The 16,555-nt window shown below is 52.7% G+C and overlaps 1 protein-coding gene across 19 annotated transcripts in view; it reads right to left on the bottom strand.

The window, feature by feature from the left end:
• CTBP2 (C-terminal binding protein 2) overlaps positions 1 to 12,159 on the bottom strand; it is a 166,066-nt gene extending 153,907 nt beyond the window's left edge. For 3 of the 19 annotated variants that reach the window (XM_070573653.1, XM_070573052.1, XM_070573934.1), the window contains exons 1-2: positions 11,682 to 11,915; positions 11,177 to 11,384 (exon numbers count right to left, since the gene is read on the bottom strand). The gene's annotated coding sequence lies outside the window, so the exon portion shown is untranslated. Of the gene's footprint in view, positions 1 to 195; positions 334 to 2,601; positions 2,744 to 3,112; positions 3,320 to 10,717; positions 11,120 to 11,176; positions 11,385 to 11,681 lie in introns of those variants that run through there. The other 16 variants (XM_070573768.1, XM_070574063.1, XM_070573374.1 and 13 more) reach the window with 15 other exon arrangements.
• Positions 12,160 to 16,555: the final 4,396 nt, after the last annotated feature.

The following is a 16,555-nucleotide window of genomic DNA, read 5'->3' as shown; positions in this document are numbered from 1 at the left end:
GCAGTGGCCCCACCACCCCCAGCCCGCTGCGGCCCTGGAGCACCAGCAAAGACTCCAGGGCTTTCCCAAGCACACGTGTCTGCAAGCACACACGTGTTCACGAAAAGACGAGAAGCATTAGAGGGCAGGAAGGTAATCTTGTAATTAAAGGAAAGCCTGTTTTTCAGGAAAATCTCCACCTTGTGGGGACCTTACCTTAAAGGAAGCCAAGGTGGGTCGGAGAGCTCCGCATCACCTGCTCTGGGTGCCTTTCAGGTGAGTTAATCACCCAAGCAGGGCTGTCTCCAGATTTCAGGACACACCCAACTTTGTGCCATTCCCTTTCAATTCTCTGATAGTCCCTTTGAAAACAGGCTGTTCCTTTTGTTCAGGAGTATTAATTCAAATTCCTTTCTAAGGTCAACACAGACGTGGGACAGCAACCCAAAGGAGGTTTACCCGGTAGAATCAAGTTTCTCGCTGGTTTTTACAGGAGTGGGGCAAACAGACTGCTTACCACTCTCCCTATCTCTTTTCCCAAATTCCGCGGGAACACAGGAATCAACTCCTGTGGTAAGATATGCATAATGAATCCAGCTGGAAAGTGAGAAGCAGCCAGAGAGAGAGGGCTGCACCCCACCCACCCGCAGCCCCTGCTCCAAGTGAGCAGGACACACCAGGAAGGAGGGGCTTGCTCTGAGAAGATGGACTGAAATCACTAACAGAGCAAAAACTTGAAAATCGAGTCTCACCTACTGATAAAACCATACCTGGCCACTAAATCCAATTTTAACACAAAAAAATCCTAAACAGCATAAAAGCAATGCACATAATCCCAGGGTGTGTGTGTGTGTACGCACACGTGTGTTCTGGGCGTGCATCAGAGAAAACGAAATGGAGGCAAGGGAGAAAGTGAGATCAGGAGGACAGAAGGGGTCTAAGTTTAGCTAGCATGGCAAAGTCACCCCCAAATGTACCCAAGTCCCAGTCAAAAGCCAAAGAAGCCTCAGTCATTTACAGAGAAACCAGGGCCACGTGCAGTTGGAACCAGCTAAACTTCTAGCTCCCTCACTTAACCTCCCGGGCCCTCAGTTTCTTTACCAATAAAACAGAGATTCACTTCTACCTCAGAGATTATGTGAGGATAAATGAGAGACTGTGGCTGGAGCAACAGCACTGTGCCTGGCCCTCAGAGACCTCGCAGGTGTCTAGTCTTTGCCTGGACAGCGAGCCTGTGATCCAGAGGAGCAGAATTCTCCCCGCGCATCCAGTGTGGGCCCCCGGCTACTGAGCCCGCCTCAGGCTTCTGGTCAGGAGCCACGCTGTTCATTAACCCAAAAAGCGCAGTGAATTTAAAACAGGCCTGGTCCAGGAAACTATCTAGAAATCCCTCCTTGGCATTAGGTCGTGAGATCCTAACCAAAGATCACTAAGTAAAGAAGGAAATTAAAACAAGCCAGACTTCTCATAGCCCACATGGTCTGGAAAACAACTCTGGGGCTGAGGAAGATAATTGTTTCTGAGAAGCCCATCTGAATCCTGGGGAGAACATGCCAGATTTGGGGCAAGCCTGCAACTCTCACCCCTCCGCCCTCAGGGTGGCATGAAGACAGGCTCCCGAGGCAGAGGTTCTATCTCCACCAAGGAATCCTGCTGGAACCTCACAGCCAACAGCCTGGTTCAAATCTCAGCTCTGCCCCTGGTGGTGGGGCGGGGGGGAGTCACAGACAAGTCACCTGAGTGCCTCCTGCATCACCCCACCTTGTTGTGATCAAATGCAACATACACCAAGTATCTAGTGAAAGGGACAAAGATACTAAGTAAATACTCAAAGGGTATACTGTTACCTTAACAAAAATAACAGAACTACTTAAATGGCCTGCATGCATTTCTTTTTTCTTTCTTTCTTTCTTTTTTTTTGGTAAGGAAGATTGTCGTTGAGCTAACATCTGTGCCAATCTTCCTCTATTTTGTACGTAGGACGCCGCCACAACATGACTTGACCAGAGGTGCTAGGACCACGCGGAGGATCCAAACCCCTGAACCTGACCGCCCAAGCAGAGTGCACGAATTTAACCACTTCGCCACAGAGCCGGCCCCTGCATGAATTTCTTGAGCATCAATTAAGACCGCAAGGATAGAAAGAGCCAAACACACATATTCCTCCACCAAGGAGAAGAGCGGTGCAAAGTGGGAAGCCCCCGATCGTCCTGGCTCTGCACTGACTGGCCGGCGGCCTCAGTCCCGCGGCTCCCCAGGCTCCGAGCGGAGAACCGCCGCCGGCTGAAGAGCGGAGAAAGCAGCAGGTCCCCGTCCCGGATGGAGATTCCCAGGACGGCCTCCGCAATCCTCGCAGTTTCCGGCAGGACCACTACCGCGCTATTTGTAGTACAAATAAAACAGCCAGATTCGAAAGTTGCAGGAGAACAGCGCCTCAAACACCGCCCAAGGGACGGGATCCGCAGCCGGCCCAGTGGTAGCGGCGCGGCCCTCTACCATTTGTAGCGTCTCGGCCACCATGGCGCAATCAACGAACCTCCCTGTCCACTGGAGGGATGGAGACAATGCGACCCCCGCCGCCTGTGATCATGGGGGTAGCTCAGGCACGGCCCAGCCAGGTACCTGGTTCTGTTCCGAGCCTCGCCCGCGGGTTGGGGCCCACCCTGGGGTCCCACGTCGTATCGTGGCTCCTTCCCTGTCCAGGGACCGAAAGGGGCGCCGACGACCTCGCTGGTGTGGGCGGCGCCGGACCCTGCACGGAGGCCTGTGGGAGGAGGGAGGAAGTGGCACCGGGGGGTAGGGGCCATTTCTATCACCTCTCGACGACTTCCCAGCGCCGGGAAGCGGCCCCCTATTTACAAGTGAAAAGGCGAGGTGCAAGGGGAGGGGCGCTTCCGGCGGTGCCATGTACCTCTGGGGGGGACAGGTACGCGGGCCTGCGGGGGTTGGGGAGAGCGGGGGGAGGGGCGGGGCCGCCAGGTAGGCCGGCGACGGGGGGACGGGGAGGACCGAGCAGCCAGGTCCGCGGGCCTGCGGGGGGCGGAGCCACCAGGTGCCACAGCCGGGCGGGGGGGGGGGAGGGGAGGGAAGGGGCCGCCAGGTCCGCGAGCCCCAGGGGTCAAGGGGACCTCACCTGCGGGTCTGGGGTCCTCGAACCCCCGGGCCCCAGACGCCGGGAGGCCGAGGGCCCCGGCTGTCGGGGCGCCGTCGGGACAATGCAGCCAGATCCCGCCCCCTCCGGCCAGAGCGCGCCAGGTGCGGCGCTGGCCTCCGCCCAGGCCCGGCTTCGCCCTCCCGGCATCCGAAGGTCGCGCAGGAGACCGGAAGCCGTCCCAGGTTCAGTCTGGACTGGGCGTGGGGGTTCCCGGCGCTCCAGGGCCAGGAGAAACAGGAGGCGAGAACAGCCTCTGTGCAACTTGCCGGGCGGGGGGGGTGGGGGGGGGCAATTTAATATTTCTTCCTCGCATAAAATAGGAATTGCTCTATTTAGCTAGCCCGCAGGAGTGTCGTGAAGATTAATGACTGTGAAATGTTTTTAAGATCAAAAACATTCTGAGATTTTACTTATAGGCACTTATATGTGCATACTGATATCTGTACAGCAAAATACATTCTTTATTGATTGCCTTCCTGGAGTTACTTCTCGCCCATAGCCAGAAAGCGCTGAGAAAAGGGAATCAGGTACATCGCTGTGTGCTCCGGAGATACCAAGGAATATGGATGGGTTGGCAGCCGGCTCCATCCAGACCCTGGAGGGCAGACAGAGCCAGAGGCCAGCAGTGCATACCACAGTTTAACGTCTGGAGGAGGGACGGAAAAAAAACTTCAAAACTATTTGTCACCCCCAATGGGAAGAAAAGGCAGCCTTCTCCCCGTCCCCCAGTTCATAAGGCAGGAGTCCTAGAGTGTGGGCCGCCCTCGGGGTCTCCCGTGTTTAGAAAGCTTTGCCCCACACCCGGCCCAGTGGTCAGCCAAGCTCTGCCAGTGCTAGGAGCCCACGCAGCCCGTCTGGCTTGGCAGCTCCAACAGCAAGGCCTCCCTGGTGTCACCAGTACTCCATCTCTCCCAGCAAAGCAAGACCATGTGAGCAGGTGAGGCCGCTCCACTCCAGACTGAACACATCGTCAGTCCCCTCAACCATTCCTGGGACGGGGTTTTAAGAGCTCTGGAGGGCCCTCCCGGCTCGGCTCGCTGCTGGCTCTGGCTACACTCCAGGTGGGCAGGCCCGGGAGCTGCAACATCCTCGTGGCTCTCCACCTTCTGGCTCCCCACCATTCACACAGCTCTCCACCATCCACACAGGCTTGTGAGCACCGCCCCCACCCCCTCCCTCAGCCCACCTGGGCCCGAACAAGCAGCGAATAAACTGACTTTGTTTGCATGAATAGACCAACCGCCCAAAAGGCATTCATCAGCAAAAGAATGAAGTCCAGGGGCAGTTCACTCTCCAGGGAAGGTGCACAAGCCCTTCCCCGGCCTCTCCCCCCCTACTGCAGAGGAACTTCACCTGCTGTGCCTCCCTCCCCTTCTGTGCCCCACCTCCTCCTCACCACCTGCCCTCCCCCTCCCCCACACCTGGGACAGGTACAATACCACCACTCCCAGGTTTGATTCGGGTCATTTACACCCTTCAAATGAATCTTTACTAGCCTCAACCTTAAGCAGGCTTTTTAAATTGCCATACTGGAAAAAAAAAAAAAAAAGGATGCTCTCTATGATCTTGGTGTATGGTCCCTTCCAAAGAAACTTCCTGGGCTTCCATGACTCCATAATGAAGTTTTTGTTTGTCCCGGGCTCAGGCGGATTGCTGGAGGCCAGATTTCAGGCCTGGCTGGAGCGAGGCAGGGAGTTTACGACTCGGCAGAAAGACCCACATCTCCATTCCGTGTCCTTTAAAAAGGCCCTTCCAGTTTTCGGCACAACCCAGGCTGTGAGGAGACACAGCAATATTGCTGCTATTTCCAATCAGACAACCTTCCAGCCAGTTAAGTTTCTTTCAAGTCATAATAAAGGATTTATTTTAATACGAGAAGCACACGTCTGCTGATCAGAAGAACACTTCTGAAGGGAGTAAAAGCAACATGAAGGAGGTGCATTTTTTTGCATTTTACAAATGGGAAGGATTTTTAGACCCACAGTGGATGAGAAGCACTGCCCTCCCACCTCAGCCCTGTGGATTTTTTGGACTCGCAGAAAACCACCACCAAAGGTGAGGCTGCCCACCAGGTTCAGGCCAACAGCTATTCGGATTAACATCTTCTAAACACCATCCGACCTCGGGGAGAAAGGAAGGCTCTGTTACCCAGGATAAAAGTCACAATTCTCCATAAAACCGAAAGCATCACTTGCCCCATGAATAAGAACCCAACCATTTTATCACAATTTTTGTGAATATTAAGCCAACTCCAGGCAACCATCTGTTAAATTTAGCTACAGAAACAGTTAAAGCAGATCATTTCTAAAATATTCGCTCGGGGCTGGACTAGGCTAGATGCAGAGGAAACATCAGCTGGCCCCGAAGTTCTAACCAAGGGACCTCGCTAAAATCAGAACACGCATCACCCCCATCAGTGGGCAATGTCGACACTGAGTCCACTGACGGGAGGAATTAAAAAGCAAGGTCGCAGGAGTGCGTGCAACCTTGGCTATAGAGCTGGCTCCACTGTGGAGCCACAGCTCCCACGTGGAAGCAAGAGGGCTTTGTCAACAGAGGACGAGGATGCCACACAGAGGAGCTGTTTCAGAAATGGCAGCAGCTGCGCAGCAAAACACGGAAATCCAACAAATACTCACGTTAGGGGCACTTTCCCTCACACGACAGAAAGATGAAAATCTGCTTTAATGTAAGGAGAGTCATAAAGATATACATAACTGCTTCCTGTGACTTAAGATGCCTCGATTTCTGGTACGTGTGGAATAGGATTTCTTAAAATTGCATTTCTAGGGGAAAAAAGTTTGCTTTTTTACGCTTGCTTTGAAGAACTCTAGCCTCTGCTTTTAAAAATCTCGCCTCCAAAAAGCAGATTACTGAGAAGAAAAAGCACGCAAAGTTCCCTACTGGTCCAGGAAAGACCACCTTCTAAGAGAAACTCTGGAAAGAGAGTGGGCCAGTGCCCAAATTTCCATGCCCGGCAAAGACAGATGAATGTGACGCTGGTTTCCATCCTGTCTGTGGCTCCTGAGTCTCTGTGTTCTCGAGCAGTTATTAGAATGAAGGGGAAACTGCCCCTTGGCTCCCATTGTCAACATTCCACACAAACAATGGCCTGGCGCTCTCCCTATTATCCATTCTGTATTCATTTGTGAATCCCCCCTTTTTTGCACAATGTGCAAAGCCCTTCCTTTCACTGGCGAAGTCCTGAATGCCCAAGTGCAGCCACAATTTAGACTTTAAACATTAATAATGATAGCTAAAAGCAAACTACGATTATGCCCAAACATTCATTTGTGAATATCATTAGAGTCACATTGATGGCTTTTGGATACTATCCATTAAATCATGATCAAAAGAAACACTGAACACCTTAAAAATGGTTCTGAAGTTTTTAGCAATTATTAAATATAATTTTCCAAACCCAGAGATAGGGTTTTAGAAAAAAAAAAAAACCCTTTCATATGTCTTTGATACATATTCCATCAAACACAGACATGAATAAAAATTAACTTCAAAAGATTGGGTGAGGAGGGGGAAGCCTCACATTTTTCCTTCTTTCCCAGGGAGCTGTAACTTTAACTGTGGCGATGTAAATTAGGACATGCTTACCAGCTGTAAGGCAGAAAACTGATATCTGCCCAGGCAGTACAGCCTCCGAGAGCACATCCATTCCAGCATTTTCCTGCGCCTACTCAAAGTTCTCAGGAGGGGAAGTCCACACAAGCATTTCTTGGCTGGCGATTCACAGGAAGATTCTTGGGGAATAAGGCACCCCAATTATTTCACTAATGGGTGTCCCTTCTGTTAAGGATTAAGCACTTCTTTTCAACTGCACTCCCATTTTTAAATTACTACAAAAATGGGTTCCACCCTCTGGATCAGAACTATCAGCCAGGCGGTGGAAATATTACCTGAGTTGTATGCCCTGCCCAACAGATAAATTTGCCTTCCCAATCATGTCCTCTATGAATATATATTTTTGGCCCGTATCAGGGACATGGGACATTTGGGCTGCTGCTTTTCACTGATAGAAAGATTATTAACAGAGGGACCCAGGCTGCACTCACATACGTTATGATGACAGCCCTTCTATATTGAAATGACAGTGGTAAAAAATGACAACTGGGGCGGCCATTCTACCGTTGCTGTAAACTCTTTAAATTTTTTCCATTTAGGGAAAGCGTTAAGTGCAAAGGGTATAACTTTGCCTTCAAAAATGATTCATGATGGGAGAGAACTGTTGGCAAATGGCATTCTGGTGCTAGATCTCAGCGGGGCCGCTCCAGAGACATGTCGGCCCTTTTTGTTTTTAATCTGCGAATCTTAAGGATTTCAAATGGTGTGAGCCATACCCGAGCTCCCTCTACTTCCATGTTTTAAGTTCCCAAATATCCTTTTCAAATCCAGTGCGTTGCTGGTTTGGTACCTATTGAATATACCCATCATACATTTCTCTGGTAGCTAGCCACTCAGAACACTGAAAAAGTTGCAGGCCGATTTGGTGGTTTTGTTTGTTTGTTGTTGTTGTGGCTATTTGTTTCATTTCATGTCTCCTTAAAACACTTTTCAGACTTATGAATAGGATTTCTATTTGGAATTTTCGAAGTCAAGAGTAAAGTTATTGATTATTCCCTGAAAGGCTAACTGATGGGCTGGTTAATAATTATCCAGATAGCAGGTCTTCCTGTTTCGTCTTGTGTACCCAACCAGATTAACAATGCCAGGGAAAGCAAACTCAACTCCGCGGGGACAGGAACAGGTGTGCCCTGACTCTGAAAAGGCCAAAATATCTCACAAAGTATGTCACTGGTGTATTTTTACAATGCTAGTAGTGTTTGTTTTTAAGTAGCCAAACTTTTTTCCTTTAACTTTAAAGAGACAAACTTTGTAAATATTTCTTCACTGAGTTGTTATGACTAAGGCCCAGAAGAAGCTGCAACTCATGCCTAGCAAAGGAATACATTTTAGGGACAAAGAGGATTTTTAAAACATCAGTTAAGAAAAGGTAATTTACCCTGCCCCTCCCCCCAGGAGAACACTCATTCAAGGGCCAGTTTCAAAGATCCCGAGTGAAGCCGTAAATAACACAGGGCTCTGAGCTCAATCTGCAGAGCCACGCCACCCTCCTCTCGGCCCTATTAAGCTACAATTAGAAATGAGGGAGACGGCAAACCCCTTAGCCTTATCTTCCCAAAAAGAAAAAGATTTCCACCAAAAAGCTACTTGTCAGGTTCAAAACGAGCTCCAAACCCAAGATTTTTAAATTCCCCCTAATAACGGCTTTCTACAGGGCCAATCTGGGGTCCCATACCCCTGGGGCACAGAAACCAATCAGCGCCATAAATTCCCTTCGCCTTCAACCTTGCTCCCTTGTACTAGGGGCAGACTGGGGGGGGAGGGGGCCACCGGACATCAACACTTACACTAAACCCCTCAATGCTCTACAGAAATATGCTGGCTTATTTCCTTTGTTTGGTCCTGTTATACTTGATCAAGTGTGAACGATTAAACTGGTTTCATTAAAGGCAAGTGCATTCACGGCTAACATCCAACTTCAATGGCAACTGTAAGCATATTTTGCAAGACGGAGGGCCTGCTTTTTTGCTCGAAACCTACCATCTCATTAACTTTTCTTTTGGGGGCAATAAAAAGGGCACTCGGGGTTTTTACAGAAGAGTATCAGAGCAGTTTAGAGATCTGATACCAGACAAAAGGATATTTAGTGTTCCAACTCTAGGGTACCGTCCCTGTTACTTAAAAAAAGAAAAGAAATCCTGTTTCAATATTAAAGTTGCTCTGACAAAGTGTTAATTAGCGTTTTGAATATCACTTTATAATTGCTGTAAGAAGAACTCTTTGAAATCAAATCATTATAAAAACAAGATCCTTTAAGGTCTCGTTACTTTAAAATGTAAAAGATTTATTTAAAAAAAAAAATTTCAAAAGAGTGGAATTCTCCCAAGTCCGTGAAAACTAGTTCTACTTTGAGGCAGAACAGCAGTCTTAGGCACTGAACACGAGGTAATTTTTAAACTGTCTTTGAACCCCCAGCACCTAGTGCGAAGAGTATCTTCTTTGAAAGAGTAGTACGAGAGTTTGATGTATTTCGCCAAAGTCGGGAGGCAGAATCACTTTGTAAACTAACCAAAAAATACGTCCCCTCCAAATTATCCATGTCAGATAAAAATATACCAGCCTCTAGAATATCCGACAGAATTGCAAATAAGGCACTTAGCATTTTAAATTCCCAATGCATATTTATAGAACAGAATTCTCCTGTCTATCCTTCAAGCCACTCATATCTGACTCTCTAAGAACTTAACCTGATCTCCTATCTTTAAAGAAAAAAGGATGGGAATCCAGAAAGATCTGTTTACCCCGGATAGGGCAAGTCGGGTAGGGCAAGTGAGCCCGGCATGACGACGTAGGCCACTGCCAGCCGCCTCCACCGCAAGGACGCAGAGCAAGCGGGGATTTCTACGAAAAATTCCTCCTTTCTCCCGTAAAATACTAAACGTGGGGACCCCCTGGAGCCAACTGCTGCTTAGGCCGCCTCCGGAAAAAGTACTCGGGGGCGGGGAGGGGGGAGCACCAACACACTCGCGCGCACACGCACACTCAGTGTCCGTGACCATCGGCGACGGCGGAAAGCGAGCCACCGGAGGGAGTGTGTGCGCGTGTGTGTCTCGCCGCGGCCAGCGGTGACCGCGCCGAGCTCCCGGGCCCGCGGCCTCCCAGCACCAGGGCGCTGCGTGGGCTGCGGGCGAGCGGCCATGCCGCGGGGCCTCCCGCTGGAGAAAGGCCCCGGCGCGCCCCGGCTCCCGCGCGCCTCTGCCCAACTTGCCCCGGGGCGCTGGGAAGAGCGCGAGGGAGAGAAAGAAAGGCGCTTCCCCTCGGCCGCGCGGGTCCGTCCAGCGCCGCGGAGGACAAGGAGGAAGAGGCGACCGCGGCGGCCCGGCTGTCGCTGCGCAGCGCCGGGTCCCAGCCGCCCCGGGCGCGCCCTCGCCAGCCCCTCCTGCGAAACTTTTTCTTTTTGGTTCGCCCCACCCGAAAAGTGAGGTTGGGGCGGGGGAGGCGGGCGGGCCGGGTTCGCGGCGGCGGCGGGCGAGGAGGAAGTGGTGCCCGCGGGAGCGCGGCCGGGCAGAGAAATGCCCGGCCCGCCCGGCCCCCGCCCGCGCCCGCCGCCCGGCCCACCCCGGGCCCCCGCCCCGCTGCGACTTTGGCGGGCCGAGCCCGGCGCGGTAGTAGTGGCGGCGGCGGCAGATGTGGCCCGGCTGCCCGGTGGAGCCAACAATGCGGGGCCGGCAAAACAAAAGGGTTCCACTTCGCCTCCTTTCCCGTCTTTCACTTGCGCTCCCGGGGCGCCGCGCGGGATCCCCGGCCAGCAGGGGCCGCTCCCCTGGGGGCCCCGAGCCGCGCGCGCCCCGGTTTCCCCGCGGACCCCCGCTCTCCCCTCGCCCCCGCCCCGCAAACGCAAGGCCCCGCGCGCTCGGACTCCCGGTCCCGGGGGATCCGGTCGTATTGTCCCCGCGGCGCGCCGCGCGCTCGGCCTGGGTCTCGGGCGGCCCCCGCGCGCGCACCCACCGGCCTCGGGGAGCAGGAGCCGGGGGCGCCTAGGAAACCGTCGCCGAGACGCCGCCGCCGCCGCTGCCCTCTGGACGCCGCCGCGCTCGGGGTTTCTTTTTTTCTTTTTTTTTTTTTTTTGCCAATCCTGATGGGAAGGAAGGTGACCGCCTACTTCGCATTCATCAACTCTCATCACAACAACAAAAATCCTGGCGCAAACGGCGGCCAGCGGGCGCGATCGGCGGAGTGGGGCGGCAGGCAGGGACACCCAGGCCGGCGCCCACCCCCGGGCGCCGAGAGGGGACACGGGGCCGGGGACGCAGACCAAAGATGTCCTCGGATGCCGGCTCCGTGTCCTTCGCCCTCCTCCTCCTCCCCGAGTGGCGCAGTGAGGCGCGGGCGCGGCGCCCCCAGCCCGCGGCCTCAGGTGAGGCGGGGGCGGCGGCGGGCCCAGCCCTCCCCCGGGGCCCCCCTTACCTCGTCCCGGGCCGCCGGCGTCCACGGCGAAGGGCGCCCACCCGGGAGGCGGCGGCGGCGGCGGCGGCGGCTCCCGCCCCTCCCACCCCACCCGGCGGCGGTGGCGGTGGCGGCGGCTGTGCGGCCCCCACTCAGCGCGGCATGGCTCCCGGCTCGGTCCCTCGCTCCTCGGGCCGCCGCCGGCTCCTCTGGGCCGTTCCCGGGCCACCTTAAAATGACACACGCACACAGGGACACACACACAAAAACTTAATCTCTCCAGCTCCCCGCCCCTCCCCCTCCCGCCTTTCTCTCCCCTCCCTCCTCATCCTACCCCTCCCCTTCCCTTCCTCCTCCTCCCCTCGCCACCGAGCCTTTTCCTACTTCCCCACCCACCCCACCCCCTTCCTCCGCCCACCCGGCTCCCAATCCTCCCCACCCCAGTCCCGGCCCCGCGCCCGCCCGCCCCCCGGGAGGGGGCTGCGCTGGGGGTCCCCGGCCCGCGCACGCCCCGCGCCGCGCTCACCCCTAAGAGGATGCTAATTCCAACTTGGATCGGGGGAGGGAGCGTCCTGGATGCCGAGCGCCTCCCGGCTATTTGCTCTTCTTTATTTGTTTTCTCCTCCGGGGAAGGAGGAGAAGAACGGAGAGAAAAGGAAAGGGAAAGAAGCGGCGCCGACCGCGTCTCCCGGTGCCCGCCGGCTGCGCAGGAGCGAGGCGGGAGGCGAGGTGAGGGTCGCCGCTCGCTCACTCCTCTCTCCTTTTTTTTTTTTTTTTTTTTTTTGGGCAAAGGCGGGGTCTTCTCTTTGCAAACCAATGACACAACCCCACATGGGCCGGCCTCTCCCCCTACAGATACTCCTCACTACAAATCGGCTCTCTCGGGGGATTAGTGGCTCCGGGAAAGTGCACACTGGCGCGGCGGGCGGGCGAGGGGGCCGGGTGCGGCGGGCACTCGCTGGCCCGGCCCCGCCCGGGAGGCCCTCGCGGAGGGCGGGGGCCTGGGCGGCAGGGGCGCGGGTCCCGCCGCAGCGGCCGGGAGGCCGGCGCTCTCTTCGCCCTCCTTCCTCCTCCGCCCCTTCCACGTGGGGCCGGGCGGCCCGCCACGTGGGGGGACGCGAGCCCGGGCGGGCCTGGGCGCGGCGCCCCGGGGTGGCCCTAGCCCCATCGAGCCCCAGCCAGGCCCGCGGCGCCGAGCTGCCCCCTTCCCGGCCCCGCGGCTCCAACTTCCTCCTGGGCCCCCGCGCCGGCCGCTTCTGCCTTCTCAGGCCCGCGGGGTCAGGCGCGGGCCGGCCACAGGGGGCACTTGCGCACCCCAAATTCGGATCCCGGAGACGGTGCCCGCGCCTTGCCCGCGAGGCGGCGATGGCTGTGGGTGCGCGAGGAGGGGGCCCTATGTGCTGGAACTTGCAGCGGTTGTGTTCCCTACAAAAAGCAAAACATTTTTTACACATTAAAAAAAAATGTTCCTTCCTGTTGCCTGGATCTCGCTGGGGCTATTTTTAAAGCCTTGCCTTGAGTAGGAGCTCTGGGCCTCGCGGGACGGAAGCGCTGCGGCCTGGGGGGCCTGGAAGCCGGGGTCCTGGGCTGGCGCAGCGCTCTTCCGCGGCCCCGACCCCGCGCCGCTCCGACGCCCGGCGGTTAGAGTCTGGACACCAAACCTGGGGAGCCAGGCCGAGCGCCGGCCGCACCTGGACGAAATTCCATGCCGATGACCCGCAGCGTTGGAGCCCGGTTTGCGGAAGGGAGTCAGCGTCTGCGGGGTAGGAGGGCTCGTCTCCCTGTGCCCCAGAGCCCCCCAAACTTGCGTCTCACTTCCCTGGGGGCCGCGCGTCCTCCAGGAGCCCCTGTGTGGACTGAACTGAGCCCTTAGTCTCGACCTGTTTAAAAACCATATTGAGATGTTACAAACTGGATTGAGACGTTGAACAGGAAAGGCTTGGGGAGGGGTGGGAGGTCCGGCCTTTGCAGGCCGCTGGGACGGCCATTCTGGGGGCCGAGTGGCTCGGTTGGACCCCCTGCGTACCAGGAGTGCACCGCACCCTATGGAGCGGGGGAAACGTAAGCTAGGGCCGGGGGGCCAGAGGAAGGGCCACGGCGCCGCTAAACCCTTTTCTGCATCCCAAAGAGCGCTGCTCTATAGGCCTCTCAGTCCATTAACATTTAAAAACTCCTGCTCCGGCCCTCAGCGGGGAGGGGGTGCTCCCTTGCTTGTTTGCTGAAGTGCGCCCAGATGTGGCGTGCGCAACCCGCAGTGTGGGGGCCGTGGCTCCTGATGATTGTTTTATCGCCAAACAATAAGGTTTTAAAACTCCATTGAAGACCTGGTGAACGTGATGGCAGCTAGCATTTCACACCCGCTCGCCCAGGTAATTCAGTTGCTAAGATGTCCGAAGCCTGTTTTCAACCTGGCCCCAGCAGGCCCTGGTCAGCTCACCTACGTTGCTGTCGAGTCTGCAGTTGTGCCGGCAAACGCTCAAATGTGCATTCCCGGTTGCCTCCATCTCCTGGAGACCCTCTATCCCCACAAAACATCTTCAGGGCTCTCTTCCCCGCAGGCGTTTTGCCTCCAGGTCATGGCGCCTAAGACAGTTCTTGGTTATAAACTGACCCTGCCCACCCCCAGGCTCCTGGACTACCAGTATGTGCTTTTCTGTGTTTCTTAGGCATAAACTATAATAACCATAAATAAAGATTTTCTGCTTCCTTATTTCACAAATGATCTTTGGTTCTGAGTGGCCCTCTGTTCTCACCTGGAAACCACCGAAAGTCAGCTGTTTTTCCATATCACTCGTTCAGTTTTCATGTCTACTATGAATTCGACCTAACTTAGAAAATACTATGCTCTTTGTTGTGAGAATGTTAAAAAGAAGGCATCCTCAGAGCCAAAAATTATTTCTCACTTCTACCTGACACCTTGCATTTTAAAATATTAAGCCCATTTGCCCCCAATATGTGAATTATTTCAAACTCCAGTTGTTTTAGAAAAAAAAAAAATGTTCCAAACAGCAACAAAAACCTTCCTCCAATTCAAAAATGGGCAAAGATTTGAATAGACATTTCTCAAAGGAAGATGTGCAAATGACCGATAAGCACATGAAAAGACGCTCAGCATCACTAGTCATTAGGGAAATGCACGTCAAAATCACAGTAAGATAGCACTTCACGTCCAATGGGATGGCTATTATCAAAAAGACAGAAAATAACAAGTGTTGGTAAGGATGTGGAGAAATCAGAAAACTTGTACACTGCTCTTGGGTATGTCAAATGGTGCAGCCACTGTAGAGAACAGTTTGATAGTTGCGCAAAGAGTAACACAGAACTGCTATATGATCCAGCAATTCCAATTCCAGGTATATACAGTACACAAAAGAATGGAAAGCAGGATCGCCAATAAGTACTTATACACCCACGTTGATAGCATCGTTCGCAAGAGCCAAAAGGCGGAAACAACCCAAATGTCCATCAAAGGATGAATGGATTAAACAAATGTGGTACATGTATACAATGGAATATTATTCAGCCTTAAAAAGAAAGGAAATTCTGACACATGCTACAACGTGGCTGAACCTTGAGGACATTATGCTGAGTGAAATCAGGCACAAGAGGATAACTACTGTATGATTCCACTTATTTGAGGTATCTGGAGTAGACAAATTCATGGAGATCAGAAAGTAGAATGGAGAGTACCAAGGGCTGGGGGAGGGGAGTAGTTATTGTTTAATGGGCACGGAGTTTCCATTTGGAGTGATGAAGAAGTTCTGGAAGTGGATGATGGTGACGGGTTGCGCGACATTGCAAGTGTGCTTAATGCCACAAAACTGTACACTTAAAAATGGATAAAATGGTAAATTTTATGTTATGTATATTTTACCACAATATAAAAAAATGTTGCAAAGTAGCTTTTGTCTTACAAACCTCTTAATTTATATTTATTGCTATATCTGAAGGTATTTTTCGATGAGAAAAAACATTAAGATAAAGAGAAAATATTTTGTTTTAAAGCACATTTCAGTTAATTTGCAGAATAAATACCTTGTACTAATTTTTATCTCTGTTGCCTCTATAGAATATAGTCCTGAGATGCAAATTTCTCAGTACTCTCCGTGGTCTCTTCCCATTTAGTCCTATGTTACTGTCAGGTTCAACTTCTAGTACGCCAACGTTTTAACAGACAGACACACAAAAAAAGTCATGAAAATAACACCAACAGCCCCCAGTGTTTGTCCATGACTCCCTAGGGTGTCTGGTGCTGGTCTAAGCCCTCGATGTGCATCTTCTGTCCTCATAACAGCCCCTTATGAGAAATACTAGTATTATCCCCATTTTACAGATGAGGGAAACAGATTCAAAGACTTAGCATGACTTCCTCAAGGTCACACTGCTAGTGAGAGAGGAGCTGGGGTTGACACCCCCCATTCAACAAGGACTTCTCTTTACATCCATGTATCTTAATTATTAGTATGGATTCAGAAAAGGCAAAGTTAGTTCCTGTTGAAACATTTTTAGCATCTTCGTATTTGAACGTTTTTTTTCTTTGTTTAATAATAAGCCTTCAATCTCATCTGTAAAGCGGGGGGGGGGGGGGGGGGGGGGGGGGGGGGGAAGAAAGCCCAAGAATTAAATGCATTGTCAGACACTGGTTAAAAATAAAAAGACGGGGCCGGGCCGGCCCCGTGGCCGAGTGGTTAAGTTCGCATGCTCTGCTTGGGCGGCCCAGGGTTTCCTGGATTTGGATCCTGGGTGCAGACATGGCACCGCTTGTCAGGCCACGCTGAGGTGGCGTCCCACATGCCACAACTAGAAGGACCCACAACTAAAATATACAACTATGTACCTGGGGGATTGGGGGAGAAAAAGCAGAAAGAAAAAAAAAGATTGGCAAGAGTTGTTCGCTCAGGTGCCAATCTTTAAAAAATAAATAAAATAAAAATAAAAAGACAAAGACAAAGATGGGTACAGCCTCGTGGATTTTAAGGCTCCTGAGGATCAATTTGAGAACAATAACAACCAAAAACTGTGATAATGAGAAAGTAGAAATAACTTGGTGACTGAGAAGAAGGGTCCCACATATTACTTTCACACTGAGGAAGAAGAAATAATATAAGAGTTCAAAAAGGTGGCATCTAACACTTTTATTTTTCTTGGAAAAGATCCGTAATCACTTTTTCCTGATTGTCTGAGTTAAATAGAAAAATCCAATCACTTGGAATACTACAGTTTTTTTCCAGATAATCTCGTTAATCAAGCTTTCGCATGGGAGGAGTTTGAAATGTACACATTGCTTTGCAATGTGTAGAAGAGGCTTTTGCTTTATTCATTGGAACTCACCTCATTTGCCAAGGAGCCTCTGGCCCTGCTTGATGTTACCAATGAAAGGTAACTGTGTTTTCTGGTTAG

Source organism: Equus przewalskii, chromosome 1 (genome assembly GCF_037783145.1).
Source record: "Equus przewalskii isolate Varuska chromosome 1, EquPr2, whole genome shotgun sequence".
Lineage (NCBI taxonomy): Eukaryota > Metazoa > Chordata > Mammalia > Perissodactyla > Equidae > Equus > Equus przewalskii.
This window is presented reverse-complemented; position numbering and strand designations above follow the sequence as displayed.